This window comes from Lissotriton vulgaris, chromosome 5 (assembly GCF_964263255.1).
Source record: "Lissotriton vulgaris chromosome 5, aLisVul1.2, whole genome shotgun sequence".
Classification (NCBI taxonomy): Eukaryota; Metazoa; Chordata; class Amphibia; order Caudata; family Salamandridae; genus Lissotriton; species Lissotriton vulgaris.
In genome coordinates, this window is record NC_141693.1 from 401,483,629 (window position 1) to 401,500,437 (window position 16,809).

A 16,809-nucleotide genomic window follows, 5' to 3' on the forward strand; every position below is an offset into this window, starting at 1 on the left:
ACCAAGCCAATTCTTATACTGGGAAGGAAACAAGCTACCGGGGACCGGTTTCTGGCATTTCAGCCGTCGTCGGCCCGGCTTGCTTGAATCCTGATGGTGCAATGAGCAAGGGACTCACATCTGAGTATACCCTTCCACGCTTTTCACAGGTTCACAGAAAAACAGGGTGGGAAACAAAGGGCAAGGGCATGTGAGGGCTGAGGACAGTGGACAGAAGCTGGAAAGAGTAGGAGCGGAGAGGGGGGAAGGTTGCATAAGGTTTGAACAGACAGAGGCACGTATCTCCTGCCTGGGGGCTGTATTGTTGGGACCATGTTTAGATAGAGAAAGGTCCTGGGTCGGGGAAGGGAAATTGAGAGGAGGCATATTGGGCAAAGATAGAGAGGTAAATCAGATAGTCACATGAGAAGTCAAGGGAGGGCAGTGTGTTGAAGCTGTGGAGGGAGAGACGTGGTGTTGGGAAAGGGTAAGGGGAAAAACATACTGCTGTTGGTCGCCCTCGTGTATGTCAATAAAGTTATAATGCAGGCACACATTTTAGGAAATGCATTTGTTAAAATATAATGTAAATTATATATTTATATTGAGTGGAAAAAGCCAACATCATATGCAAGTAGTAAGCCAACATGAGACACTCCTGGTGCACTATTGCCACAATGTGTATATGGGCAACAAGACAAGTCCTTATAAAGAGTCATGCCGTAGAAGAGTGTATATACGTGGTAAATCTACCTAAGTGGTTGCTACTCCATTTTAAGAAAGGACATGTGAACATGATTAGCGAAAGCAGCGCATGCTCTGCTTTCGTCATGCGAGGGCTTCTTGGAATCAATACAGATTCCGAAGCTCTCGGAGGCGGAGTTGAATACCCGCCCATCTTCCTCATTCGCTGGCGTCATCTTCCATGCAAAACACTGGCTTCTGATTGTAAAGGTGGCCTCCTTGTTGCTGCCTTGTCTCTTTTTGGCCCCGCCCACCGGGATTGGATTGTTTACTGGCGGTGTGTTACTATCTCCTTTATTTACAGGGTGAGGACTTTTTTTCGTCATTCCAGCTGGAGCGAGGCGCACGCTGTGTACTTATTGTCACTATCCCCCTTCCCTCCACATCAGTCCCACAAACCTCATCGCAACCAGCTTTCTACTGCTTGTATGTCTCTTTCTCCATAACCCCTCTCCTGCCCTCTGCGCCACAGTACCTCCTCCGACCCTCTCCTTTGCTCACAAACCTCATCATGCCCAGCTTTCTACTGCTTGTATGTCTCTTTCCCCATAACCCCTCTCCTGCACTCCGCGCCACAGTACCTCCTCCGACCTTCTCCTCTGCTCTTGGAGGGGCGCTGACTGCCGCCCGGCTGCCACACGCTGCGCAGGGCGGGCCCAGGCTCCTTGAAGCCTCACCTCCCTGAGCATGTATGAGCACCAGAGTGGCAGGAATAGCACACAGTGCCCGCCTCGCAGCTCTGCCGGATGAACACTCTGGGTTTGCTTGTTATTTTTGCATCTCATTTGAGGCGTTATATATAAATACAGCCCATTCTTCAAGATGTTTGAACTCTGCGCAAAGAAGTAAAACATGTTTTTGATACCTTTTGTTAGAAGGTTGGTGCCTCGTTTTCTGTTCCTAAATGAAGTAGTTGGCACAATTTCTGATATTACCGGGATCTGTTTCCATCGCCGAAAAGTATTTAATTAGAGCTTTGCTGGCTGCCAGAAGCATTTCACACCTGAACGAACTGTATAGAATTCAAAGATTTAAATATAGTGTAAAAAGTCCGCAGAGGATTCTTGGACGCTAGCTACACAATATCCCAGTTTACAGTGGTCATCGATGACCCTGTGTAAGGTGCCTTCTCCCCAGCGGGGAACATAACTTTCAGGTTTTCCTGGCACAAACGCGGATTCAAAATAAACAATTGCCCTGTACATTGCGTTTGGAGTTCTGTCAAGCGGGTGCATGTGGGCTTTTTAAATACCTCATTAGGCAGCCTGCACAGCTTGTTGATGTGGCTGTCTTGCAAGTGGGATTGCTGCTGGCTTCTGCTTGAAAGCAGGATGTGCTGTTTGGTGGTAAACACATTTTTGAGCAGCTTTGGTAAACAGTGCAGCTCGCACATCCTGCGCACCTTGGCTTGTCTGGTGGAGGCGGATGCTGCTGCGCGAGCCCAGTAAGTCGCTGCTTTAACCTTCCATTTTCAGGTGTATTGTCTTCCCTTAAAGCACGAAGGTGAATTCAGGAGCGCCTGTTCATTAAGGACTGACCCCCCCTTCTTAGATTCTCAGTTAAATACCCCTTTCAACTCTTTACCGATCGTAGTTTGGGGGAAGTCATAGGCCGGCGCCCCTTGAAGTGGTTCACAGCCTCCATATAACACAATCTCACCTGAGGTCATTGGGTATTTTATAGATTGGATCTCATTACTTACTATGTCTCACTACTACTTAGGGATTGACCAAAACCCTCGTTTAGCAGTTCTGTCTGTAATCCGTTTGGAGAGGAGGTATTATTTGATAACGACTTTGAGCTTAGTCACTTTCAAAGGTAAAATTAAGACTGCTTTTTATTTTTATTTTTTATAAAGCTGGCCTCACATTTGTCCAATTTTTGCTTCATTTACACTGCTTTATTTAACAAGCATTAAAAATGCAAAAGGTCTCACCTTTCATTAAGTTGAAGCCATTTGCTTTGTTATACAATGCCATTTGCAAAGCAAATAGCTTTAACTTAATCAAAGGCGAGACCTATTGCATTTTCAGTGCTTGTTTGATTTGATTAACCAGACTCCTACTTAGTGAATCATGTAGGTAGGGATTTAGCTTTACTGAATGTAAGGGAAGGATATTCTCCTACATATTCTCTCAAATCATCATCACTCCTCAAAACCTCCCAGAATTTTTTAGACTTTTCCTGACCTCCCAACCTTGACTGTTATACTTGGTGATAAATCTAATGAGCTCTTTTTCTTTCTTGTCTTTGCTCTTGGGAATAGACAACTCATGTTGCTTGAGTTTAGCAACCTTATAAGTTGCTTGATTAATGATGGCTTTGCTGTAGCCTCGTGCACGAAATCTCTAAGTCATATTGTTTTTTCTTTTTGATAACTCTCCTTGGTACTGCAGTTCCTTTTGGCCCTAACTAACTCACCAAAAGGAATGCTGCAAATTACATTTTTTGGGGTGGCAACTATTAGCCTGTAACAGGCTGTTGCCAGCTGTGGTTTTCCTAAATAGTTTGCTTGTTATTCTCTCGTCCTGGATCTTCAACTTGAAGTCCAGGAATTTATTGGTGGTGGTATTGATTTCACTTGTGAAATGCAAGCTCAGGGAGTTATTGTTCAGAGAGGTCAGAAACCTGCGCTTGGATTTCAGTCCCTCTCCAGATGCAGAAGATGTCATCAATGTACCTCACCCAGAGGACGACTTGGTCAATGAATTGTCTGGTGTTACTGACAACTTGCTTCTCCCACCAGTCGAGGTAAAGTCCTGCAAAGCTGGGGGCGAAGCAAGTTCCCATGGCCGTTCCCTGGGTCTATCTGTACATCTTGTTGTCAAACAAAAATTAATTAATTTTGAGGCATATCTGGATCATCTCTAAGACCATTTCTGTATGGAGAAGGAAAGACAAAGATCTTCCCTTCCGAAAATATATACAGGCGTCAATGCCCAGATCTTGTGGAATACACGTGTACAGACTACTCACAGCCATACTCATAAGTAAGTAGTTCCTGTCCCAGGTGATATCATTAATGATTTTAAGAAAATCACCTGTATTTTTAACAAATGATGGCAAAGATTGGACAAAAACAAGGAGTTCATGGTACTCCCAAGGTCCGGTGCACGCTCGGGTTGTGTGTCGGCTAGGAAGTATCCGCAGACGCGTTTCTGGCTCTTGCCGTCATCAGTGCGGAAGCCGTCAGTAAAGCGGCACAGTTATTTAAACGGAACTGCCATGTGGTTGGTGGATCCTTGGCCAATGAGAAGGCCAATGGCGCTCCCATAGCGAAAAACTTTATTGGCAGCCGTAACAACTGTGCCTGCACATCCCCTCGCCTGCCGCTAATGGAACTAAGACGCTGTGAGTGTCACACAATGGTGGAGCACTCTAGCTTTGTATAAGCCATAACCTGCATGGGTCAACAGCGTTCGTAAGCGGCGTTTCGGTAGCCCAAATTGAATCCAAAACACAGTATCCCACCTGGGGCCAGCCGAACTCGCGGCGGGTGCAACCGGAAAGCGGTGGTGGAAACCGCTTGTAACACAACAAAAACAAGGAGTTCATGGTACTCCCAAGGTCCGGTGCACGCTCGGGTTGTGTGTCGGCTAGGAAGTATCCGCAGACGCGTTTCTGGCTCTTGCCGTCATCAGTGCGGAAGCCGTCAGTAAAGCGGCACAGTTATTTAAACGGAACTGCCATGTGGTTGGTGGATCCTTGGCCAATGAGAAGGCCAATGGCGCTCCCATAGCGAAAAACTTTATTGGCAGCCGTAACAACTGTGCCTGCACATCCCCTCGCCTGCCGCTAATGGAACGAAGACGCTGTGAGTGTCACACAATGGTGGAGCACTCTAGCTTTGTATAAGCCACAACCTGCATGGGTCAACAGCGTCCGTAAGCGGCGTTTCGGCAGCCCAAATTGAATCCAAAACACAGCATCCCACCTGGGGCCAGCCGAACTCGCGGCGGGTGCACCCGGAAAGCGGTGGTGGAAACCACTTGTAACACAACAAAAACAAGGAGTTCATGGTACTCCCACGGTCCGGTGCACGCTCGGGTTGTGTGTCGGCTAGGAAGTATCCGCAGACGCGTTTCTGGCTCTTGCCGTCATCAGTGCTGAAGCCGTCAGTAAAGCGGCACAGTTATTTAAACGGAACTGCCATGTGGTTGGTGGATCCTTGGCCAATGAGAAGGCCAATGGCGCTCCCATAGCGAAAAACTTTATTGGCAGCCGTAACAACTGTGCCTGCACATCCCCTCGCCTGCCGCTAATGGAACGAAGACGCTGTGAGTGTCACACAATGGTGGAGCACTCTAGCTTTGTATAAGCCACAACCTGCATGGGTCAACAGCGTCCGTAAGCGGCGTTTCGGCAGCCCAAATTGAATCCAAAACACAGTATCCCACCTGGGGCCAGCCGAACTCGCGGCGGGTGCAACCGGAAAGCGGTGGTGGAAACCGCTTGTAACACAACAAAAACAAGGAGTTCATGGTACTCCCAAGGTCCGGTGCACGCTCGGGTTGTGTGTCGGCTAGGAAGTATCCGCAGACGCCTTTCTGGCTCTTGCCGTCATCAGTGCGGAAGCCGTCAGTAAAGCGGCACAGTTATTTAAACGGAACTGCCATGTGGTTGGTGGATCCTTGGCCAATGAGAAGGCCAATGGCGCTCCCATAGCGAAAAACTTTATTGGCAGCCGTAACAACTGTGCCTGCACATCCCCTCGCCTGCCGCTAATGGAACGAAGACGCTGTGAGTGTCACACAATGGTGGAGCACTCTAGCTTTGTATAAGCCACAACCTGCATGGGTCAACAGCGTCCGTAAGCGGCGTTTCGGCAGCCCAAATTGAATCCAAAACACAGTATCCCACCTGGGGCCAGCCGAACTCGCGGCGGGTGCAACCGGAAAGCGGTGGTGTAAACCGCTTGTAACACAACAAAAACAAGGAGTTCATGGTACTCCCAAGGTCCGGTGCACGCTCGGGTTGTGTGTCGGCTAGGAAGTATCCGCAGACGCGTTTCTGTCTCTTGCCGTCATCAGTGCGGAAGCTGTCAGTAAAGCGGCACAGTTATTTAAACGGAACTGCCATGTGGTTGGTGGATCCTTGGCCAATGAGAAGGCCAATGGCGCTCCCATAGCGAAAAACTTTATTGGCAGCCGTAACAACTGTGCCTGCACATCCCCTCGCCTGCCGCTAATGGAACGAAGACGCTGTGAGTGTCACACAATGGTGGAGCACTCTAGCTTTGTATAAGCCACAACCTGCATGGGTCAACAGCGTCCGTAAGCGGCGTTTCGGCAGCCCAAATTGAATCCAAAACACCGTATCCCACCTGGGGCCAGCCGAACTCGCGGCGGGTGCAACCGGAAAGCGGTGGTGTAAACCGCTTGTAACACAACAAAAACAAGGAGTTCATGGTACTCCCAAGGTCCGGTGCACGCTCGGGTTGTGTGTCGGCTAGGAAGTATCCGCAGACGCGTTTCTGTCTCTTGCCGTCATCAGTGCGGAAGCTGTCAGTAAAGCGGCACAGTTATTTAAACGGAACTGCCATGTGGTTGGTGGATCCTTGGCCAATGAGAAGGCCAATGGCGCTCCCATAGCGAAAAACTTTATTGGCAGCCGTAACAACTGTGCCTGCACATCCCCTCGCCTGTCGCTAATGGAACGAAGACGCTGTGAGTGTCACACAATGGTGGAGCACTCTAGCTTTGTATAAGCCACAACCTGCATGGGTCAACAGCGTCCGTAAGCGGCGTTTCGGCAGCCCAAATTGAATCCAAAACACAGTATCCCACCTGGGACCAGCCGAACTCGCGGCGGGTGCAACCGGAAAGCGGTGGTGGAAACCGCTTGTAACACAACAAAAACAAGGAGTTCATGGTACTCCCAAGGTCCGGTGCACGCTCGGGTTGTGTGTCGGCTAGGAAGTATCCGCAGACGCGTTTCTGGCTCTTGCCGTCATTAGTGCGGAAGCCGTCAGTAAAGCGGCACAGTTATGTAAACGGAACTGCCATGTGGTTGGTGGATCCTTGGCCAATGAGAAGGCCAATGGCGCTCCCATAGCGATAAACTTTATTTGCAGCCGTAACAACTGTGCCTGCACATCCCCTCGCCTGCCGCTAATGGAACGAAGACGCTGTGAGTGTCACACAATGGTGGAGCACTCTAGCTTTGTATAAGCCACAACCTGCACGGGTCAACAGCGTCCGTAAGCGGCGTTTCGGCAGCCCAAATTGAATCCAAAACACAGTATCCCACCTGGGGCCAGCCGAACTTGCGGCGGGTGCAACCGGAAAACGGTGGTGGAAACCGCTTATAACACAACAAAAACAAGGAGTTCATGGTACTCCCAAGGTCCGGTGCACGCTCGGGTTGTGTGTCGGCTAGGAAGTATCCGCAGACGCTTTTATGGCTCTTGTCGTCATCAGTGCGGAAACCGTCAGTAAAGCGGCACAGTTATTTAAACGGAACTGCCATGTGGTTGGTGGATCCTTGGCCAATGAGAAGGCCAATGGCGCTCCCATAGCGAAAAACTTTATTGGCAGCCGTAACAACTGTGCCTGCACATCCCCTCGCCTGCCGCTAATGGAACGAAGACGCTGTGAGTGTCACACAATGGTGGAGCACTCTAGCTTTGTATAAGCCACAACCTGCATGGGTCAACAGCGTCCGTAAGCGGCGTTTCGGCAGCCCAAATTGAATCCAAAACACAGTATCCCACCTGGGGCCAGCCGAACTCGCGGCGGGTGCAACCGGAAAGCGGTGGTGTAAACCGCTTGTAACACAACAAAAACAAGGAGTTCATGGTACTCCCAAGGTCCGGTGCACGCTCGGGTTGTGTGTCGGCTAGGAAGTATCCGCAGACGCGTTTCTGTCTCTTGCCGTCATCAGTGCGGAAGCTGTCAGTAAAGCGGCACAGTTATTTAAACGGAACTGCCATGTGGTTGGTGGATCCTTGGCCAATGAGAAGGCCAATGGCGCTCCCATAGCGAAAAACTTTATTGGCAGCCGTAACAACTGTGCCTGCACATCCCCTCGCCTGTCGCTAATGGAACGAAGACGCTGTGAGTGTCACACAATGGTGGAGCACTCTAGCTTTGTATAAGCCACAACCTGCATGGGTCAACAGCGTCCGTAAGCGGCGTTTCGGCAGCCCAAATTGAATCCAAAACACAGTATCCCACCTGGGGCCAGCCGAACTCACGGCGGGTGCAACCGGAGAGCGGTGGTGGAAACCGCTTGTAACACAACAAAAACAAGGAGTTCATGGTACTCCCAAGGTCTGGTGCACGCTCGGGTTGTGTGTCGGCTAGGAAGTATCCGCAGACGCAATTCTGGCTCTTGCCGTCATCAGTGCGGAAGCCGTCAGTAAAGCGGCACAGGTATTTAAACGGAACTGCCATGTGGTTGGTGGATCCTTGGCCAATGAGAAGGCCAATGGCGCTCCCATAGCGAAAAACTTTATTGGCAGCCGTAACAACTGTGCCTGCACATCCCCTCGCCTGCCGCTAATGGAACGAAGACGCTGTGAGTGTCACACAATGGTGGAGCACTCTAGCTTTGTATAAGCCACAACCTGCATGGGTCAACAGCGTCCGTAAGCGGCGTTTCGGCAGCCCAAATTGAATCCAAAACACAGAAACGCGCCGCCTAACTCCTTTTAGATCACGGAGTAGGGCCGCCAAGTGGAGCGTGGGCGGCCTGGAAAGAACTACATGCCCCAGCAGCCCTAGCGGCACACCCCACAATCGTTTGGCGCCAGGAGGCGCTGAAATTGAGCGTCAGCGCCGACGAGCGGGGGGAGCAAATCCAAAAAGTGACTGTGTAATCTGCGGTCTGCCAGTGGAGCCAGCCGGGAGATAATTGCGAGAAAGTGCAGCGCCTGGGGGAAATCGCCTGCCCGCCTCCCGCCGCCTAACTCCTTTTAGATTACGGAGTAGGGCCGCCGAGTGGAGCGTGGGCGGCCTGGAAAGAACTACATGCCCCAGCAGCCCTAGCGGCACACCCCGCAATCGTTTGGCGCCAGGAGGCGCTGAAATTGAGCGTCAGCCCCGTCTCGCGGGACGCCGGGCGAAGCCCGGGCAAAGGGCGGGCCGTCTGTGGCCGGACGCGGCTGGGCTGGGCCCACCCTCCAACGCCGGATCATCATTCATCTCCAGGTAACTGATCTTCATGCCCAGCATTGTGAGTTGCCGGATACCCTTTTTACATACAAAGGTGCCCCAGGAGTGTTGAGACACTGCACGACTTCTACGTATCCTCCATTATACTAATATTATCACACAGGGACTGCAGTATGTCAGCAGATGAGTTGAACTCCTCATTACCTTCGACTATCGGGGTCAGTATACTGGGACCCCTAGATAAGTACTTTGCACGGGCACAGAGGGATTTAGATAGAGAGATAGAGTTGGCAGAAAGGAGAGCTGAGCGCCGCCTCTCTATCCAACTCCTAAAGCAGAAACCTCTAGCACCAGCAAGAATTGAGGCACCTTGCCCTCCGTCAAATAATAGTATAACAACATTGGGAGAGTCAGACACAGACTTAATCAATTGTAATGATATACCCCTGATTTATAAAAAAGGTCCTCCCTATGCTATTATCAAGGAGTCTACAACACTATCCAGTCATTACCGGGACCTGACTGCTTAATTGACTTGAACTCCCCAATAGTCCTGGATCATGACTTGCCGCCTGGTACAAGTCATCCTTCCCCTGTAGTTATTTCGTCCTTGGAGGAGGGGGCACAAGGGGAGGCACATTCATCACAAATAGATAATCCACCTAAAGGGAAGGTTCAGAAAAAGAGAAGTCATGAAGCGTGCCACTCACCACCAAGGAAAAAAAGGAGGAATGCAGGGGGTAGAAAAAAGTCTATAAGTATAAAGACACCATTACTAACAAAGAACCCCCCTGATAAAATCAACAAGGTCGCTGTGATAGAGGCACCAAGTAAACCACAAGTGGATGTGAGTTTTCCCCCAGAAGGACAGACGCATGTAGGGATTATTGAGGACATTGAACGCCTACTTAGATCTTTTATGCTCCCACTGTTAGAAAGGGTCAAACGGTTGGGAAAAACTATGGACCGGATCTTAGTAGCGCAGACATCTAATGAAGCCCCGGTATGAAATAACTCTAAGGATACCGGTCACTTGGAGACACAACCTGCACAGAAAATCTTGACCCAAACTAAGGATCACCCTAAAAGATCTCTCTCGCATAATAGTAAAACCCCGAGTTCAGTGGACACACAAGCACCACAGGAGGGAAAAACTAAGACTATTCCCATGAAGGCTCCCGTAGTCACAGACGTGAGGAGAACAAACGCACCACCACAGAATCGGGTTAAAACAAAGTACAAGGGAAATGTCGACCTACCCCTAGAGTCATTGAATTATGTCATTATTCTGACTGGGGTCCCCAGGGTACCAGCGGGTAGCATAGAGCCAGATGCCAGTTTAAAAAATAAGGTGATACACTGGCTGCAGGTTAATAGACCACTCCCACCACATTTAAATGGGGACATAGTGTCGGTTAGACGATATGACTGGGTGGGTCTGAGACCAAAAGATATAGAGGGTGATGTGATTATAATAAATTTCAGGGATCGCAGAGTTGTCACCCATATTTCTGACTGGTTTTCGGGAAGAAAGAAAGGGAGCGTCTCCCCCCGTAACTTGAGTTATTTCTATCCCGAAGCCATGATGAAGCCCCGAATTCATCCCCCAAAATGGGGTCACCCCAATTCCCGCCCATTCGGTAACTGTAAACAGCACCCCAGCCTAATAAGACAAGACATATAAAGCCCTTAAAATGGCCTTAAAAGAAACAAGAAGGGACCATGCCATGATTAGAACACTTAGAAAGGCATATAACTTAGCAAGGGACCAAAGAAAGAAGGCTATAAAGGAAAAAGCATGGCAAGATTTAGTGAATGCGGCGGAGAGTAGAGATCAAAAATTATTCTGGCAGGTAGTTAACTCACCATTTATTAACAACAAAGTGGCAGCTAGAATGGAGATTGCCATTGATGAAAACTCATGGGTGGACTTTTTCTCGAATGTATATTCTAACTCCCAAGATGAGCCTCAATTAGAGAGTAACCACTGCCCTATCCCGATAGAGTTTAATTTAGAGGAGGTTGTGATGGCCATAAATTCCACTCAGAATAATAAAGCCCAGGGACCAGATGGGATCCCAAGTGATCTCTACAAAATGAATACAGACCTCTGGGCACCCGTCTGTTTACGAGTAATGGGGGCTTGCTGTGCAAAAGGTTTTGTTAAAACATGGGCAGAATCACTAATAATCCCAATACATAAAAAGGGTGATAGGGAAAGCCCATCAAATTCCAGACCGATATCACTCCTAGACTCACTAGTGAAAATTGCAGGCAGAGTGGTTTTGACTAAACTACAGGATTGGGCAGAAGAAAAGAACATTCTGACCCCAGTACAATACGGATTTCGGCCAGGGATGGGCACAGTGGAGCAAGTTTTAAATTTTGTACAGGGGAAATACACTAGAGCAAAAGAGGGATGTTTTTACGCAATTTTCGTCGACCTTTCTTCGGCGTTTGATTGCGTAATACACAATAAATTATGGGAAACATTAGAGGAGATGAAAGTGGACCCAGCTATTGTTCTCTTTTTGAGACAATTATACTCAAACACTACCGCTAGAGTAAGGTTCGGGCTGGGGGGGGAATGCACTAGGTCTTTCCGTATACAGAAGGGGGTGAGGCAGGGATGTGTGCTGGCCCCATTCCTTTTCTCATTATATACTAACAGCTTGGAGAAGGAATTGGGTGCCAGCAGCATTGATTCCCCAAAGGTTGGAAACCGGCAGATCATCTCCCTTTTGTATGCAGATGACGCCGTGTTGATGGCAAGAACGAAGGTTGGTGCCAAAAAAGCATTAAATAAATACGTAGATTACATGGAGGTTAGGGGCCTCAAACTTAATGCTAAAAAGTCCTTTGTGATGGGATCTGGCAAAGGTGGAGCCAGATGTAAGCAACTTAGTGTGGCAGGTCTTCAATTACAAGCAACAAAAACATTCCCATACCTAGGAGTTACAATCGAGGCAACAGGGGCTTGGGGCCCCGAGGTGAAAAATAGATCTTTAGTCTTTAAACGCTCGGTTGTGGCTGTTAAGCATTTTGCTAGTAAATTGGGCAAAAAACAACCAGAAATAATGCTCAAAATATATGTGGCTAAGTGTAGAAGTATTGCTCTCTACAGAGCAGGGATTTGGGGTTATCAGGAAGTTTCAGCGCTCCAAATTATCGAGAATAATTTTTTTCGATACCTCCTGTCCCTTCCGAAAAGCACATCAGTCTACAACTGTCACATGGAACTAGGTATGGAATATCTGACAGACCTGATCAAAATCCAGCCAATTTTGCTCTGGAGGAGAATATGGGCGACGCCAGAATTGGGCCTAAATCGAGAAGTAATTAACGACGTTATGGCCCTTGACAATGTAAAAAGTATCAAATGGCTTGAGTACGTGAGGAATGTTCTTATGGACATTGAAAGGCCAGAATGGTACTACAAGCCTGAACTAATTGGGAAAACCCCAAAGAAAGCCTTAAAAAAACTATGTATGGAGCATTTCAATATTTTAAGGCTTGGGAGTGAAGTCAGCAAGGGATCTGTGCTCGAACACCAGCCGTTGTTGACTACTTATAAAATACAATCATACTTAACCATTGTGACTCTGGGGTTTGAACGCTTTATCCTGACTAGATTCAGGTTCAATATTTTTCACCACTTAGTTTCATACCCGGCTAAAAAGGACTGGAATAGAACTCTGGCTCCCTGCCCATATGACAATGTATCCATCCAGTCCGCCTTCCATCTAGTACTATTATGTAAATTGTATAAGAAAGAGCGTGATAGATGGTTGAAACAATATTTGAGAGGTGGGGCATGGCGGCAATGTATGCCAGCTTATTTGAATCTGCAACAACTAGGAACTCCTCTGTGCATTAGGACTATGTCGATGTTTTTAAAAAGTGTTTTGAAACAACGGAATTCATTATGAATTAACGATCATTCGATTAATCACCCCAATTGATTTAATACCTTTTTAAATTATTTATGATGTGTATTTGTAAAGTGATACTTTTTGTATGAATTGCTTTTATGATTTTTTAATAGGTGAAAATCGAATAAAGCTTTAAAATTGAAATTGAGTGCATAAGAGCATGTGAGATTGAGTGACAATGAGGGTGATTAAAAGTGAGTGCAAATAAGTGTGAGTAAGTATGATTCAGAATAAGTATGAGTGAGAGAGTGTGAATGAGTGTGTGAGAATGAATGACAGAATGTACGTAATTGAGAATGAGTGTGAGTGAATGAATGTAAATGAGAGTGAGTGAGAACATGGTGTTATGCTTTTAACTCTGCCATTGTCCGTGGCTTAGGGAAGGCAATTCTTGGCTTATAGAGGCACACTGGCAAATACTACAGCTGGCATTCTGGAGGCAATTATTAACATGACAGTCATCTGTGACAAAATAATGACACTGGCATACTGGCGGTAACTTTTGCAAAATGAGCAGCAGTGGTAAAATACTGGTACTGGCATGCCAGAGGTCATTCTTGGAATATGGACACCAGTGGGAGAATTCTGGTACTGGCATTCTTGAGGAAATATTTGCATAACAGGGACATGTGGCAAAATGCTAGTATTAGCTCCTTGAAAGTAATTCTTGGCATTAGAGAGGGAAACCATAACATATAGGAGGAGGACAACTTTGACAAAATACAGTCCCTGACATATTACAGGTAATTTTTGACATAAGGGTCACCCATGGTATGTGGCATTAATGACAACATTCTGACACTGGCATACTGTATGTCATTTATGGCAAAAGGGGGCTATTATGTCATGATGACATAATGCTAACCCAGGCACAACAAAGGTAATTCTTCACATGTGAAGGCACACAAACCCTTTCAAAGTCTTTGGCTTTTTACCAAATTTATGGAAACCTTTTGCTTCTAAATGCACTATTGACCCTATGTTTTTCAAAAGCTTCTCATGAGAGAGAACCCCCCCCCCTCCCTAAAAAAGGTCTGCCTACAATTCAGGGAAAGAATTATGCCATGCCACTTACAAAGATCATGTAAACGTTATATAAGGCTAAAACAATCAGCCACATGCTAGTATGTACTCTGGCCAAGAAACTGATACAATATTCTGGTTTGACCCATATACAAATAATGCTAAAAGATGTGTTTTTAGGTTGAGCCAGGGCAGCGCATGCGCTGTCTGCAAGGCATGCTGTATTGAAGTAGGGACTTGATGCTCCGACCACTCTCCGCCGACATTTTTCATTGGCTTGTGTCATTGTCTACTGTAAACTGTGGCTGTTCATTGGTCAAAAGGCTTAGTAGTCCCTCACTAGTACCGCCTTGTCTCATTTTGTAACCTCCCATGGAGACACCCCCTGTTACGTATGTTGTTGCTTGTTCTTGCCTCTGTTCCCTGCTTGTGATCGCTTTTTCTTGCCTCTGTTCCCTGGGGCGTTACTGGGCAGAGATGGGCGTGTGGCTGACCTAGACTGAGGGAAGCAACAGGTGTTCTGAGAGTTGATGGGGGCCTCGAATAACCCATTTGTAAATAAGGAGACTCCCCGGGGTGAGGGTGTGTGTGTGTGTGTGTATGTGTGGCTCTGTGTGTGTGTGTGGCTCTGTGTGTGTGGCTCTGTGTGTGTGTGTATGGCTGTGTGTGTGCGTGTTGGGCTCTGTGCGTGTGTTGGGCTCTGTGTGTGTGTTGGGCTCTGTGTGTGTGTGTGTGTGTATTGGGCTGTGTGTGTGTGTTGGGCTCTGTGTGTGTGTTGGGCTCTGTGTGTGTCGGGCTCTGTGTGGCTCTGTGTGTGTGGCTCTGTGTGTGTGTGTGGCTCTGTCTGTGTGTGTGCGTGTGTGTGTATGGCTCTGTCTGTGTGTGGCTCTGTCTGTGTGTGTGTGGCTCTGTATGTGTGTGAGTGGCTCTGTGTGTGTGTGTGGCTCTGTGTGTGTGTGGCTCTGTGTGTGTGTGTGTGTGTGTGGCTCTGTGTGTGTGTGTGGCTCTGTGCGTGTGGGTGGGTGCGTGTGGCTCTGTGGTTCTGTGTGTGTGTGGGTGCGTGTGGCTCTGTGTGTGTGGGTGCAAATGCAATAGGTCTCGTATTTGCGAGAGATTAAACTATTGGCATTGTAAATGACAATGCCATTTATTTATGTTTTAAAAACAAAAATAATGTCATGAGCAATGCCAATAGCTCTAACTTTAACAAAGACGAGACCATTGCATTGTAACTGCTTGTTATTATGAGGCAGCTGCATACAAGTAACCGCAGGGAACAGTTATCTCATCCTACCGCCAGATAGGATGATATATATATTGGGGGGCTTTCAGAACCTCCACAAAAATGTGCGTGCCACTATCCCGGGAGCACCAGGAAACCTATACCCATATGCACCCTAAAACTAAGGTGTCATTAAGGAAAAAATGTATGTGTGTGTGCATATATATATATATATATATATGTGTGTGTGTATGTGTGTGTGTGTGTATGTGTGTGTGTGTGTATATATATATATATATATATATATATATATAAATGTGTGTGTATATATATATATATATATATAAATGTATATATTATAGAGGACAGAGGGCCTTTGAGTCAGCTCTTTTATGTGGTTGGTCTGTGTGAGTGTGCCATTCATGCTCAGGATCCAGCCTTGACCACTTGCTTCATGGGGTAATGGTTCAGGTCACATCAGTCCTTCGTTCTCTTGATATGTGAATGACTCAATTTTTAAATCACTTGTGTACATCATTCTGAAAATGATTACTCTTCAGTGTCCGCGCTGGTTGGCCAGTTTTTACGTTTTCATTTTTTCTCTTTTTATATTTCCCTTTTCATTTGTTTGCTTCTCTTTATTTGAACGCTTTTTTAAAAGGATACTGCAGCTTTCCAGCCAGTACTAATGGGTTGCTTGATTGCCACTCATTTAATCTTCAGTGTTTTGCATCCCAGGTGATCATTTCCTCTAAACCAGGAGACAGACCATTATGGAATGCTTTGGCCCATAGCGTGTCATTGTTTTACCTTTCCAACATGGCCAATACATTGGATCTAAATGTGGCCACCATGGTGGAACTTTAAAACACTACACTATTTACTATACCTCTGCAAGTTGGGCACCCGCTGATATGTTTAGTTTTGTTCTTTGCAAGCATGTGCCCACCCTCATTAGACAGTTGCATGTTTTCTTTATTCAACTTGTGTACTTTTTATCTCACAACTTTTGTTGAGTTTGTGTTTGTTTGTATTGTGGTTGTGTCAGAGGTTGCATGAAGTAATGAGTTAATGGACACAAAATGCATTAATGCCTGTCAAGCCAGACCTATTGGCATTGGCAATGCTTCTTGCTAATGCTGTAGTTTAACGAGGGTGGAAAAATAAGCGTGTTTTGTGCCATTAGCATCTTGTTAGTGGTAATGTCCTTGTTATTTAAAAAAAAATGCTACAATAAGCAGTGCACACATGCTTAATCGATAGTTAAAATTATGATTGCACTTCCCAGAGCAGATACTATCTGGGGGCATGACGTTCTATGTTTGAAACATGGTTTTTGGTGTACCAGTGTTTTAGAAAAGGTTCAGCAGCAAATCTCAATCAATTCTTCGAATCTTTTATTTCATTCATTAACTTGATTTACAGAATGTAGATAAACACTAAGAGTTTTATTTGTAGCACTTGATTTTATAACATGTATTGTTATGGTTTTAATAAACTGAAACAATAAACTTTTCTTCTGCTTGTTGCTTGTTGATTTACTGTCACAACTTAAATTATGAACAGTATTTACACTGCTTGTGCTTTCTCAAGGCTCCTGTTATGAATATCTTAAATTTAGTATATAGTTTGATGAACTTGTACATCTCAACCTTTTATTTGCAGCCATTGTTAACCTATAAACATCTCACATGTGATATGGCATTTTGCACACACGAGAGAAAGTCAAGGTCTCAGTTTTTTTGGGGATAAATTCTTACTTTGTTAGTAAGCTGCAATTCTGGAGACATATGTT

At 46.5% G+C, this 16,809-nt stretch overlaps 1 protein-coding gene across 1 annotated transcript in view; it reads left to right on the plus strand.

Annotated features, from left to right (window-relative positions):
* LOC147710960 (uncharacterized) overlaps nt 1-16,809 on the plus strand; it is a 217,021-nt gene that overhangs the window by 146,218 nt on the left and 53,994 nt on the right. The window lies entirely within an intron of this gene.